This window comes from Saccostrea echinata, unplaced genomic scaffold (assembly GCF_033153115.1).
Source record: "Saccostrea echinata isolate AGI-Se365-2 ecotype Australia unplaced genomic scaffold, CSIRO_AGI_Sech_v1 ptg000028l, whole genome shotgun sequence".
NCBI classification, from domain to species: domain Eukaryota; kingdom Metazoa; phylum Mollusca; class Bivalvia; order Ostreida; family Ostreidae; genus Saccostrea; species Saccostrea echinata.
In genome coordinates, this window is record NW_026889777.1 from 2930574 (window position 1) to 2944927 (window position 14354).

The following is a 14354-nucleotide window of genomic DNA, read 5'->3' on the forward strand; positions in this document are numbered from 1 at the left end:
TAGGTTGACAACTGCAAACCAAGAATTTTTTAAGCTTGGCCCTGGTATATAGGAATTGCCTTGTCTGTCTGTTTATGTTATGAGGAGGGATTGCCATGTCATGGCCATAACTTTGAAAAAAGCATTTATATGGCTTCTGCTTATATCTTACACAGAGATGGACATGACCATGGGTTTGTCATGACCTTGACCTGGTATTACTTGAACACAGTCTCCAGAGAAAATATTTTGTGTTATGACTTTTATCAGGTATTATTTAGACAAGGTCACAAGGAGAAAAATGTTGGAATTCTGGTGTGAGCCATAGCTGTATCAGAGAGAAGAATCTAACTAGACACAGAGTTTACTTAAAACCTAATGCTGTGTCAATCAGATCATTTTCATTTGATAAGGGTCGGGGTGGGATGTGATAAACTGTGTGTGGGCCATTTTTGTGTTACAGAAATTTAAGAATCTTATGGACACCATAGTTGCTTGTGATTTGAGGGTTAGTCCTGCACCTGACACTAGTCAACTAGACGTGCAGAACGTCAGTTTGGGGAATTGCATGGGGGTCATCAACTTTTTTCAAATTGTATTTTTTTTTACCATAATATTCTGAATTCTATTGTCTCTATATTTTTTTAGAGATTTTTTTTTGAAAGGGGAAAAATCATGAAATTCAATTGATTTCTTTGACTACTTTAGTTAATTTTCTACTTAGTTAATTAAAGTAGTCAAAGAAATCAATTGAATTTCATGATTTTTTTCCCCTTTCAAAAGAAAAAATCTTCAAAAAAATATAGAGACAATAGAATTCAGAATACGGTAGATGTAGGGGTCGAAATGTGACAGAGTATCGCATTTGTCTTAAGGAAAAGGGAGCAATTATGATTTTTCCATACCGTGAAAATTTCTCTCTCTCTCTCATATTCATCTATCTAACTATTGAGAACATGTACGAAACAATGGTTGACTCATTCATTTAATAGCAAGAAAAACAAACCTTAGTCCTCAGGGCTCTAATTGGCGACTAATTTAGTCGCAGTGGGGCTTAAAATATTTGATTGACGCCTAAAATTTTCTACAAGTCGCAAAATTGGCGACCATTATAAACTGACTTGGCGATTCTCAAATTTCGGAACTATCAACATTTTCAACCTTTCTTTCTGAAGAGGAGAAAAGATAATTCAAATTTAGCAATGGGCATGCCTTGCGTTTTCTTTGTCAACTTGTTTGTTGTTCTTTTAGTCACGCACTTGTGAACGAAATTTCGCATCGCATCAGTGCACATACTGCTCATGTCATGTAAAAAAATAATCCTTAGATTTGTCTTAAGACGTGTCTAAGGATATTTTTTAGGACATACATGTATCTTAGGAATATCTTAAGATACGTCTTAGTGTGTAAACCAAAAACGTCATAGGAATATCTTAAGGTCAGACGACGCGTTTCTCAAAAATATATAATTTTTCCCAAGAATTTGCCATTGAAGTATTGCTACTTAAACAAGTTTCCTCACCAAAAATTGAGGTACCCTATCAGGCATTTGGGCAAGATACCAGAGGGTGATATTTCCTATATAATCCATATAGGTAATCTTTTGAATTGCCAATGTTACAATTACTGGTGTACTTATTTTTAAACATATTGAAAACAATTAAGAAATCACAAGACAATGACAATTATGAATAATTTTTGATATAATACCAAGGTATACAATACAAAACATATAACTGAGTAACGTGTCGTCTGGCCTTAAGTAAAGATGTCTGTAGTTCAATTCTAAGCATTTATCTTTTTTCCTTTTTTTTTTTTTTTTTTTTTTTTGAAAACAAGTGTTTCATTAAAATTCCTATTTCCAGATTCCATCATAAGCATGTGCAGATGATCAGGAGGGGGAGGGGTGCTCATGGAGTCACCCCGAGTTTTGAATCAGATTTTTTTGATGAGCGTGTCCCCTCCCCCATTGGAAAAAATGCTTGGATTCACGATTGATACCCGAGGTTTTACAATGTAAAAGGTCAGGGGGCATATTAAAAGTAGCACATGACTGCATCCTCCTACCGCCGCCCCCTTCCGAATAAAAAAAGAACAATTAATTAATTACTGATATTTTTGTATATATTTTAAAAGGGTTTAATTGAACCTACTTCAGAACGTTTTTACGAAAGCCGGATAGACTCATTTTTGATAAGAAAGAAAAATTACTCGTTATAACGAGATAGTTATCTCGTTATAACGAGTTAGTTATCTCGTTATAACGAGTTGGTATCTCGTTATAATGAGATAATTATCTCGTTATAATGAGTAAGTTATCTCGTTATAACGAGATAGTTTTCTCGTTATTTCGAGATTTAATAGCAATATAGTAAAAATGGCTGTAGTTTTTAATGCCATTGAATTATTAGCTAGTAATTATCAATCAAATTTAACTTGAACAATTGATAAATGGTTGAAAATTTAATTTGCTCTGGGGTTTACTTATGATTAAATCTTGAACTATCTCGCTGTCAATAATCATATTTTGATACGTATAGCAAATCTAAGGCGAACACATTTACACATTAATTCGTGAACGTCTACTCAAATTGTTGCATTAGGATGCGATATTTTTCTTAAAATAATATTACCGAATATACTTGCTTCAAACTTTGTCAATTTATTCATGACAGCTATTTCGGATGAATGACACTATTTCGACATGTTTTGGACGAGTTATACACTTTCATATATCAATTTCTATACCGCTAAAATTAGATATGAGAGACAATACAAGTGCAACATATCGCAGGTGTTCATGCAACATATAATAATATATACGATTACAGTGTGATACATATGTTATTTTTTAAATTCAGAATTGTTTTGAAGAAGGGGTATGGTGAGACATCAGCAGTTAGATCATTGGCGTTTTAATAGGGGGCTAATGTCCCAACCACCACTTTTGAAAAGGGGGCTGACAAGAGTATCTTTGTGCCCCTTCCTCCAGATTTTTTTTTTACCTGAGTAAATATCTCCCGAAAATAATGGCAAATACTCGTAAGTTAGTTCTCGAAATTAAATTCATCATATTTATTATTGAGGGGAAGGAGGAATTGATGATAAAAACAACGTGATTTATTTTTTTGTCAGACATTGAATTTTGATCTGTATTCCTTGTTAACAGGCAAGGAATTATCAAAATATGGACGTTAAAGCCTTACAAATGGTATATCGACATTTTTAATCCGGAATATATAAAATAATGGGATTATTTCTTTGCATTTTTATAGCGACAAATGTTACGCAAAAATAATAATTTCAACAAAGTCAACAAAGCTTGAACAGGGCAGTTAAAGCAGCCAGAGTATATCTTTTTGTTTTTGATCTCCTTGACAAAATTTTCACGTTATGCACATTCTATTTGAAGATGACACTAATTCTGCAATTTTAAGGTATAAAACAACAACATGAGGCGGTCATATGTTTCCGTATATTTCTCTTCGGTCTTTTCAATAAACAATAATAATCAAAGGCATAACACAAAAAAACTAGTATGTTGTTGTTCCATAAAAACACACACACTTCAAACAAATTTGATCGAATCGCTTTTGTATATTTCCTATTATAATGGTCTATTCTTTACTTAGATATTTAAACACTTTAAATTAATTTTTATCTCGTTATAACGAGATAACTAACTCGTTATAACGAGATATTAACTCATTATAACGAGATATTAACTCGTTATAACGAGATAACTAACTCGTTATAAAGTGATAATTGTCTAGTTATAACGAGATAACTAACTCGTTATAACGAGATAACTTACTCGTTATAACCAGATAATTATATCGTTATAACAAGATAACTAATTCGATATAATAAGACAACTAACTCGTTATATCGAGATAACTAACTCTTTATAACGAAATAACCAACTGGCTATAACAAGATAACTAACTGGTTATAACGAGATAACTTACACTTTATAACGAGATAACTTACTCGTTATAACGAGATAACCATCTCGTTATAACAAGAAAACTAACTCGTTAAAACGAGATAACTAACTCGTTATAACGAGATAACTTACCCGTTATAACGAGATACTAACTCGTTATAACGAGATACCAACTCGTTATAACGGGATAATAACTGGTTATAACGAGAAAACTAACTCGTTATAACGAGATAATTATCTTGTTACAACGAGATAACTAACTCGTTATAACGAGATACTAACTAGTTTTAACGAGATACTAGCTCGTTATTACGAGATAATTATCTCGTTATAACGAGCTAATTTTTTTTGTCTTATCAAAAATGAGCCTATCCGGCTTTCGTACGTTTTAACCTTTAGATGCATAAATTTTTTAATACTTCAATTAATGAAAATGAAATTTTACCAAATATATTGGATTTAATTAGACAATGTTAATTTCATAATTGTAAGTTGTTTTCCTGGCAACATCGCTTTTTAAAATTACCAAAGACATGTCTTTTTAATCTCGTGGTCGTTAATTTAAGGATAGCTTTATAAGCATGCCTGCAGAGGTAAAACAGCAGTAACGGGTAATTGTTGGCTTTTGATATGAAGTGTTCATTTCTAAAAGTTTTAAAGTTTAAGAAACAAAAATTAAAAGGTACTATACTATTGTACTATACATGTATCTTTCATCTTTGATACAAAAGTTTTATCCCCATTAAAGGAAAACATGTTCTGTGACTATTAGAGCAAGAGTTTGTGCATTCTTAGGTTCGTTTTATCACATATTATAAATAAGTTTTCACAGTTGTCATTATTTAAAAAATCAAGATAATTTTCTTAGTTGGTGTCAAAAAGAGAAACCTATTAAATAGAGAATGTATAGTTTCCATAATTGTAATCCTCTTTGATTTAGCTCTGGGTAAATAATGTGCAAAAAGCCAAAAATCCAAAATAAAGTCTCAAACCTTTTTTTTCAGATGTTATAAGAAAGGTTAACGTTAACATTTGGACCCTACCGAAATAAAACTTCATGAAACAAATGGGCGATTGCTAAGGAAATTAGATCTCATAAAGATCTTTTCAAATTTCTTTATTGTTCTTCTCATAAAAATGTAGGAAAGATTAAATTTATGAAAAATAACAGACATGACAAAATCAGTATGCCCCTGACCTTCGAACTCAGGGTCCAGGCAATATTTATCACCAGGGTGGGACCAGTGCAAAAAATAATAATTATTGATTTTAAAAAAGTCTTGGTCCAACACCTTAAAGAATGAAAAAAGTAAATGATCCATCCTCATATTGTTTAGAAAAGTCAAATTAATATTTCTGCATATATAACATGATCTGAATTATCATCAGCTATCTAGAGGGGTGGGGTATAGATGACTAACAGTTGTAGCTACATACTCCATTCAGTTGAAGTAAAATTGGCATTTTCCTTTTCAGAACCAAAATGTTTATGTTTTGGAAATTTAAATGTGATTTTGGGATAATATGCAACTTGGAAATGTATAAAAGACGAGTTAAATCATGTATATAAAAATATCTGAGCCATATTGCATTTGAGCGATAGAGGAAGATGAGGGATACCTCTAATAGCTTTGGTACACACCTTGCAAATCTGATTATCCCCTCGCAACGGAGTTGGAGGGATATAGTAACGCAATCGATCGTGTGTGGGTTATGTCCTGTGCGAAACGGAAGTGACGTAATTTGCATCGGGATCGATTTCGAATGCTCCCTTGCATTTATAGGGAAGCTCTTTGCGAGGGATGCTCCTCTTTGCGGTGTCCTTGTTAAATTTAATTTTTAATATGTATTTACAGACCCGAATAATCAAACTAAATTTCTTAATGCTACTGATTTAGAAAAATAGAGCTTCTGATATTTAATGAGAACTTGAATTTTCATAGAAAGCATGGATCCAACAATCATCATCTTAGGGTCAATCAATCCATATGGTTGTATTCTCGTAATTGACCATAACTTTTTCTCTTATTTTTCATTGAAACATGGTAAATATGGTGTTGTTTTACTTGTTATAGCATGTAATTTCTTAATCTAAAATAATATATTGTAAAAAGACCTGAATTTCCATCGACAGCATCTATAATCATGTAAAGTTCAGTCAATTGCTATTCGTGTGTTCTCTTAACTAACCATATAAGGTAAATTTGGTATTATTTTTCTTGTAATAACCCACCATACTTTCTAAATCTAAAACGATATCTTAATCTCCAGACAATTTAGAAATGTTAAAGGAGACAAATGATTAAGCACTTAATGTCAGGTCTAAATAGTTGAAGTTGGAAGGAACCTGTGATTCTATAGGGTTTCTTTTAGGCTTATATATTACTACACATATATGACTATGAAATGTTCTCCCACTTTTTATGCTGCGTTTGACCAGGCGTCAATAATTTCAGTTAAGGAAAGTGGTCTGTTACTAGCTTATCTTTTGAGATTTACAAACCAATCTTAAGATATACGATGCATATATTTTAAAAGACGTTTTACAGATCAGGCCAACTTTTTGGTCTGTTTTCAGTTTATAAAAAGGGGTACACAAACCAAACTTCCTCCTGAGGTGTATCTACATATCTATGATCATTTCAATGGGTGCTTTGCATGCTTCATCTGGCCTACATTTCATGCTTCCGTGATTCATTAAGAACAGTTTCAATTTTGTCTTATCACAAGGAGTTTACAAAGCAAACTTCCTTAGCACATCCCTGGATGTTCTGTTTAATGCATTTGTACAAATCTGCATTCTCTTTGAGTATGTCCCACAGGATGCACTTTTCCACTTAGGAGACAGCTTTAGTTCTCACAAGTATTTGATGGAAATTTACCTCAAAGAAAAAAAAATATACACTAGTCTGATAAAATGATATGTGTTTTTAAAGCTCGTTTACAAATCATATTCAATTGTATGCTATATATAACTGTTTTTGCATCCATACATGGTTTGTGGGATATCTCCCCCATATTGCTATGATATGGTTTGTGGGTCCCTACCCACAAGTATGCTGCACTTTACCCCTTAAGAAACACCTTTAGTTCTCACAGGTGCTTTGATGAAAATTTACCTCAAAGAAAAAAACCTATATACTAGTCTGATAAAATGATATGTGTTTTTTTGAGCCCCAATACAAATCATATTCAATTGTTTGCTATATATAACTGTTTTTGCATCCATACATGGTTTGTGGGATATCTCCCACAAAGAATATATATATATATATATATTTCTATGATATGGTTTGTGGGTCCCTACCCACAAGTATGCTGCACTTTACCCCTTAGGAAACACCTCTAGTCCTCACAGGTGCTTTGATGAAAATTTACCTCAAAGAAAAAACCTATATACTAGTCTGATAAAATGATATGTGTTTTTTTGAGCTCCGATACAAATCATATTCAATTGTATGCTATATATAATTGTTTTTGAATCCATACATGGTTTGTGGGATATCTCCCACAAAGAATATATATATATATTGCTATGATATGGTTTGTGGGTCCCTACCCACAAGTATGTTATATATAATTATCTACTATAGATCGCTGTGGGACTCATACCCACAATGTAATGACCCACAACGTTATCTATAGCTTTGAAACCAAATATGAGAAAACTTTATAATTTTTCTATATTTAGGATCTACATCAAAAACTATTCTTAAAAATGTGTTTCCTTTTGAAATAAGCCTATTACAAATGCAGGGTCCCATAAACCATGTTTATTTGACATGACCCGCAAACCACGTCAAGTACGTATATATATATATATATATATATATATATATATATATATATATATATATATATATATATATATATATATATATATATAATTATTAGAATCTCCCATGAATTGTGGATGGATATGATCTATATCCAACGAATTTTATGTTTTCTATCCCAAAGCCTTGGCGACATTTTCCTCTATGCGTTCTTTAACCTTCTGTCAAAACTCATTTTTGAAATTGATAGGGAGAAATCTTACCTTGGAATGTATCCGCGGATCGGTTAATTAGTATATTCTATGGCGGCTCTTAATTGATATCGGGGGTTATATACTGACTGAAGTATATAGATCCCTACTGAGATAGATCGATTATTTTAGTTTCACGTCCTTTGTAAGATTATTTCTCGTCATTATATGTAAGTTTTACTTGTTTTGCATTTGGAAAGTCAACTAGTTTTGCATACTCCTTAATTGTTCGTTTAAACATTACATATTCTCATAAAATGTTTTTTTTTCTTTTTCAACGCATTCATTAAATATGAAATATCATATGCCTCTCCATTCTCATCAAAACTATCTTTAAAATAGAGAATCCATCTTTTATCCGATTTTCAAATCAGATAATATTTCCTTTGAATTGAAATAATGAAATACACCATATAAATTTTGAAAGAATTTCATATATTTTTAGAGTACAACGATGCCTTTCTTTTTAACATAAATTAAAAGCAGAAAAAAATACTTAACAATAAAAGTATAGCAAATGTAGTATTTTACAAAATTTAGTATCAGTTTTTTTTATTACATTAGATACAGAGATGTTTAATTTATATAGCATGTTAAAAATGCTATCTTGCGTTATACAAATTTATTTGTTATTCTCTTAATCCATGCCGCTTAAAGCTGAACACGACTCGTAATAGGCATACGCCATTTTCGATATTATATCTACAATACATCAACACCAGGGTATACTCTTCGCATTCGTTACACATGACTGCTTTATTGTCACGGGTATCGGCGTGGAATGGCGACCCGTGTTCGTGCTGGTTATCTTGCATTACCTTTGTTTACATTTTATTGTAGTTACTTGTATCTGTGTTTGTTTGTACACTGCACTGAACTGTACAACTATAATTGTAAGTTTCTTTTGTATCTTACTTTCCTGCATTAGACGAGGTATTACAGTTATTTTTGTCGCTACCGAGTGCTGTATAGCATACGTCCGTCTACACCGGTGTCGACTGATTATACTGAACAGTGTCCAAGTCAGGCCCTTTATATAGGGGTCCTCAGATATAGCGAGAATCCGAACAAAAATGGCGGACACATTGCTTTTACGAATCATGTTCAGCTTTAAGCAGCTACAAATTTACTTTCAATAATCACTATATATATCCTGCCTTTCTCACTTTGTCCGATCAATGTATTTCTTTTTATTTTATACCTTTTTCCAAATGAATTTAAATGTTAGCTTTGATATATTTTTTAAAATTTTCTGGGTTTAGATTTTGAAGAATAATTACAATATATTGCTTAGGTGTTTGTAAATGTACATTCTCCAAAAATGGTTAGATTCCGCTTTCTCCAAGCACTTAAACTTTTAGATATTTTTTCTAATTTACTCGTCCAGTTTTTGTTATAACATTCAATTTTATCATGACCAAGGTATATTCCTAAGGATTTAATACTCTTCCGGTTTATTTTAATGCTGACTTCAATAAAAGTGTCATTTTCATATGTCTTTATAAATAAACCGGTTAAAAGACATTCTGTTCTTTTTTTAGATTTAAATTGGGACCTTCTACTTTGCAGAAAGAACTAGATTGTTTCTATAACTTTCTTTTTACCAATATTTGTACAATAATCTGCATGTTTTGCTTTTGTATTCTCTATCAATATTTTTATTGAATTTAAAATCCTGTATTTCATAATTTTCCTAATTTGAATTGCTAAGATTTCTGCAACGAAAACAAATAAAGCAGACACAGGAAAACATTTCCATGTTACAAGATTTTGAAATCCACCCATTAATTTTTTACATTAAAGATAAGTTTATATAATAATAACTTAATCATATTAATAAATTTTTCTCCAAACTTTGAATTTTTCATTGTTTTAAACGTAAAATTAGACTCAACAGAGTCAAAGTCTTTTTCAAAATCAAGAAAGAGTAATATCTCATCTAAATTACTAGTATTTTCCATGTAATCAGATATATCTTATATAAATCGGACATTTTCGCTAATGTACCGTTTTATTTATGCACTGTGGCAACGCACTTTGAGAAAAAATTTCAAGGTGCGTTAAAATTGGGGGAAAAATCAACGCACTTTAAAAAAAATGAAAGTTCGTAAAATTTGGGACATCAACACACTTTGAAAATGATTTCAAGGTGTGTTAAGAGTGTACATCAACTTTTTTTTAACCATGGAGACGCGTAACGCACTTTGAAAAAATATGTTTAAAACAAAAATTCTGGATTTGAATTTTAATAATAGACAGCATTATTTTGTTATCTTAAAAAAAAAAAAACTGATGAATTGATTTACCCTCATCGAGAACGAGAAGGAAAAAGGTAGAAGGCCCCTCAGCCCAATTCTTTACCTTTCCTACCCAAATATATGTAGTAATTAAAACATGCTATTTGACATGTCTAGCTTTTATATGATATCAAATTACATATTAAGAAGTATTCTGACTGCATATAAAGAAAAAGTTATTTGTGAACGAGGTAAAAAATTCATTCAAACGAATAATGTGGCTAATTTTTTTTACCTTACTATCAAATAAATGAACCAACCATTGTTTCATATAGGTTCACAATAAATAGATCATGACTATAATATATTAATAGATATAGATTAGAGAGAGAGAGAGAGAGAGAGAGAGAGAGAGAGAATTTTCATAGTATGGAAAAATCATAATTCCTCCCTTTTTCCTAAGAAAATGCGATGCGTTAAGTCATTTATCGACCCCCTACTAAAATAAAAAAAATTGAAATAAACGAGATTGTGTTATTAAACAATCATTCCTTCATTATTTCTAAAAGACCCATTTCGCATGTTATACATTTACGAGAACCTTTGGGAACAAGACAAGCCCAAAACATATTTGAAACGTCTTTATCTCAGATCCTGATGTGACGTCATCACTGAAAAAATATTCATCCAGGTTGAAATAATTGGTTATCATACCTATAATTTGCAAAAAAAAATTGATAAGCCGCACAAATTCTTTTTCTAATATTGTCGATAGAATTCTTTTTAAAGTGCGTTACTTGGTCAAAAGTCTAAAGCATTTTGAAATTTTTTTTAAAAGTGCGTAGTTTTTCAAGGTGCAATGTAACAAAGCACTTTTTTCACTGCTAATAACTTTATTTGCAACGTTTTGTAAACGACTTGCCAGAACTTGTGTCAACTTTTTATAATCTACATTTGTAAGAATTATATATTTTTTTTTATTTTTAATCTATATTTTTCATCTTTTTTTTCATAAATTAACAAAATAATAACATTTCTTTCTGAAAAAGGCAGTGTGCCTTTCTCTGTACTTTTTATTAGGGATCCGTAATGTATATTTTTTATATCTTCCCAAAAGTATTTTCAAAAATAAAATAAAATAAATAAATAAATAAGTAAATGAAATAAATAAATAAATAAATAAACTGTCATGTGCCATCTGCATGTTTAGCTTTCTTGATATTCTCTTGGCTCTGCCTCATTTGTTAGAGTCATACTATCTAATTTAAGGACGTAAATTGCATCGAAATACACGGCATTTATAAATGGCTTCAGTGGAAAAGGAAAACAATTCTACATCCTTCCAAAATGATATACTTGGATATACTTAACTTATACAATAAAAGCCTGTTTACTGAAAACAAAAGTTAAATAAAACTTATGAATATCTATTTTCTCTATTGGAATAGGACTCGAATACCTCAATATTTTGCTCTATGCGCTCTTTAACCTAACCTTCTGTCGAAACTCATTCTTCAAATTGATAGGGAGAAATCTTACCTTGGAATGTATCCGCGGATCGGTAAATTAGTATATTCTATGGCGGCTCTAAATTCAAATCAAGGGTTATATACTGACTGAAGTATATAGATCCCTGCTGAGATGGATCGATTGTTTTAGATTTAAGTCCTTTGCAAGATTATTTCTTTCCTATAAGGCGTCTTTAATTTGTTTTTATATCTGATGCAGTGTAAAAATCATACAATGCTGATATTCTCGTTTGATAACTTTTTACAAAGGCTACATTGTTATTTTCCTTTATTGCCATTTGCAACTTCTCCCCAAATTTACTTCGAGGACCGGCATGGCAAAAATCAAATTACCCTCAAAATATTAAAATACTAAATATATTGTCAGGCTCCATTATTTCACAGACAGTTCCGTTTATTTAAGAAAGCTTTTTAATGAGATAAAGAATTCATAGCAAAATACTATCTAATGGAATGTACGACAGGGACAGGTTTTAAATCGAAACTCAGATTTTCTTTGAGTATTAAACGGAAACTTCGATTTATTGCAAAATCAAAATCCTAGTTCCAGGACTCCTTTTTTTTTTTTTTATTAAATGCATAAAAATCATTAAAACTGCAATTCTTGAACAAATTGATGTGCTTCAACATCTAATTAAACATTGCTAAAGTTATTTCACGTTTGTAGCTTTTTTGCCAAATTACGAGGTAGACCGTCATAGAAAATATAATTAACCGATCCGCGGATACATTCCAATTAATTTTGTCTCTATTAATTTCAAGAAAGATTTTCTGTATAAGGTGAAAGTACGCACAAAGTAAAATGGTGTGGTATTCAAGTCCTTTCTCAAATAGAAAAAATAGCCATTCATTAGCTTTGTGTATAATTATGTATATATATTTGCAGTAAACAGGCTTACATTGTATATGATATAAGTAAAGAATATCCAAGTTATCATTTAGGAAAAATGTAAAATTTTCTTCTCAACTCAGACCATTTATACATTCGGTGTATTTTGATGCAAGTTACGCCCTAAAATAGATTGTATGACTAAGAAGTAAAGCAGAGCCAAGAGAACGCCAAGAGAACGCAGAGTTAGCGCTGAGAGAATATAAAGAACACCTATCATGCAGATGGCACAGGACATTTCAACCATTTATTTATTTATTTATTTATTTTTCTTTCTTTCTTTTTTTTGGCAATCAAAATGTTGGCCTTATGTTTTTGTGTGGACCCTGAGATCCACGCAGAAAATATATAAGAAGGTTAAACCACATGCTTTGGACTACAATAAAGTTGTGCATGTGCCATACTGCTAGACAGTTCTAGGACAACTTCCACTTCGCCCTTTTCAAATAAGAACTCGCCCATCATTGGCAAAACTCACATAAAATCATATTTAATAACTTATTAAAATATCAGAGGTCCCAATCTAAGAGAAGTTCAAAGTGAAAAAAATCAAACTTCCTCTCGATAAAAAAACAGAAGCAGAGATGGAGAAAATTGGGATATACATGTACATTGAATATATAGTTATATATCCTTTCGACGTCAAGACACTTCTAGAACCGCACGGCCGCAAAATAATAAAACGTAAATAAAATTCCGGGTTTATATAAGCAAAGTTGTTTTACTAGAGGAAAATACTTTAAGCAATATGAGCTGCATTTTTGAGAATTTTATTTTGATGTTAAAATGTGCTATTATGATAAATCTGCAAAAAAGACCTTTATGATCAATTACACTTAATTAAGTATCAAATTGTTTCAGAACAAAGATTTCTGTACAATGGAATGTATAGTATTATATAGGAAATCAATATTGTACAGGACGAAAATAATGTAATTTTGCTTTAGCCAATCAAAGTTTTTAAAGTGATCTATATAGTGTCATGCATATGGTTATCACTATGACCTATCAAAGTTTTCAAAGTTATCCCTAAAGTAAATAAAAGTTTTCAAAGTATTCACAAAAGTTCATAACAGTTTTCATACTGATCACTATAATATTTCAAAGTTTTTATAGTCACCACTATAGTGTCTTAGTGATCACTATAGTAAAGTTTTTATAGTAACATAAAATACTAAAACAGTGTCATATATATATATATATATATATATATATATATATATATATATATATATATAGTTAAATATAGTTATGTAATTAACTATGGTTTACTATTGTATTTTTTGTTCGGGTCACGCCAGTGTGGATTGCTTTTGAAATGTGCTGCGCAAAAGTGTGATGGTTTGACACTCCAAGGCCCAATGGTGTGTAGAAACAATTAAAGTGTATGACGTCACCATGATCCGACGTCAATCCTTGTCCGAAATTCAAAAGCAAATAATAAAGGATTAGTCCTCGAATACGAATTTGACTGATTTTGCTTTTTGCTTGCCAACACATGTGAATTTGGTAAAGTCCTCGCACACCAATCGACTAATAAGGGTCTCCTACCCAATATATCTAGATCAGGTGTTGCACACTTTTAGAGTTAGTCTCACACCCTTCCCATTCCCTGAGATGATCGTAAGCGTTCAAACCACTCCAGACATTAGGATAAGTGGGCACTTTCGGTTGCGTGAACATTTTCAAAATAGCGACTACGTATCTTCAATATGGAACGCATTAGGCACCAAAAACTAGTGTTGTC